This window comes from Mus caroli, chromosome 7, assembly GCF_900094665.2.
Source record: "Mus caroli chromosome 7, CAROLI_EIJ_v1.1, whole genome shotgun sequence".
Lineage (NCBI taxonomy): Eukaryota > Metazoa > Chordata > Mammalia > Rodentia > Muridae > Mus > Mus caroli.
The window spans coordinates 108982802-108984686 of record NC_034576.1 but is presented as its reverse complement, the minus strand read 5'-3'; positions in this window follow the sequence as shown (position 1 = coordinate 108984686).

The following is a 1885-nucleotide window of genomic DNA, read 5'->3' as shown; positions in this document are numbered from 1 at the left end:
TAGAGTCAATGAGTATTAAACAAAACAAGATGGCATTGGGTTAGGAGCCAGATTTGGGGGTGGTACTTCTGAAGTAGCGGTGGGAAGAAGCTGGGAGTGGATTTGATCATATTTCAAGTTTGTATGTATGAAATTTTCAAATAATAAATGAAAAACATTTTAAAGGGCACTAGCACACTTGGGGTATTAGAAAAATTTCGGTGTTTTTAAACTTTGGTGTTTATTACATGAATGTATTCATCAAAACTTACAAAGCTGTAAACTAATAATAACAAACTGATTTTACTGTATTAACTTATGCTTTTAAAAAATATAACCGAAATGATAATATTACCGAATGATTATGATGCTTTTATGCTCTGCTTCTATACCTCAGTAAGTATAATGAACTCTTATTCTATGTAGTCATGTTTATGGCTTTACACTTTTAAAAATATAAATGTGGGTAGATTTCTCAGAGTAAGAGCAGTTGCTGGTTTTCCAAAGGACTTGAGTTCTGGTCCCAGTTCCCATATAGGGAGCTCACACCTGTCTGCAACTCCAGCTTCAGGAACTTCTGGCCTATGAATGAATCTGCATTCACATGAATACAGGCCCAAACAGACACAAGCTCATTCACATAATTAAAAATAATAAATCTTTAAAATTAGAAATCTAAATATTTTTAGATTTCAGGAGTTAACTATGACAATTATTAAATCTGTTTTGAGCTCAGCAAGGTTCCTTATACACCATTTATCCAACAGACATCACTTTTCTTCTTACTAAAGTTATTTTACTGAGACTCCTTGGAGAGAGTTCTCTTTTCTTTTAATTCAATTTCATTCACTGATAACATTTCAGATGTGCCCTGAGAGTCTATGTGAGCAGTTTTATTTCCTTTTAAAACCCATCTCTTTCTCATCTATTTCTGCCATTGATAGACAATTGTCAACCAAGTATGTTTATGTAATCATCAGGCTATCTTTAATTTATGGGAATATTTAAAAGATGTTAATTAATATCAATCCTTTACAACTCTAGTATTATGTGGATTTGTTTTTAATTTCCCATCTGATACTTGGAAAACGGAACTCTCATTTTTCAACCACTACCAACGTTAACAAGACATAAACAGACATAGAAGCTGTCATAAGCCTCCAGATGTCAATGGAGAGAGACTCTCATATCTACAGACTCTACATGGAACAACCATAGGAAGTTGGAAATCATCCATAAAGGACCATAATAATGTAAGTAGAGTCCTAAAGAACCTGAGAAACTAGCCTTTTTTCTCAGCTGGAGAATTCACCATGAGGATACCCATACAAGACATTCCCTAAATTCCCTTAGAATTGAAAACATTGACTGCCAGTGTTACCTTAAGGTTACAAAGAAACCTATAGTCTCAGCACTTGGGAGGATAAGGAGGTTGAATCCTGTATTCAGAGAAAGGCCTCAGAGCTCATTTAGGTACCGAAGAACTTCTGAAAGGAAAGCCAAGAAACACCCCCAAGAGAATTCATTAACTTTTATTTTCCTAGACCAGTACTTCCAAGGGGGGCACTTTTCTTCTGGGATATAAGCCCCTCTGAGAATAGTCACAGGCAAAAAAAAAAAAAAAGAAAAGAAAAGGTCCTGGGCTCAGAAGATAAAACAGAATCTCAAGAAACTGCTAGATTATTCTGGCCCCAGATATATTTAGGTGAGGCTCAATGGCATCCTTTGGACATCTCTCCTAATTTCAAATTTCTAAATGCTACTTTGTGTTGCCAGAAAGNATCAAGAATAAAGAAACATGAGCATCTGCACCCAAAGGCAGCCCAAAAATTGACACAAAGAGACATTCCCTAAATTCAACCTGCTATGTGAAAGCAATTTCTACAAATTCTCAGGCTTAAAAAGA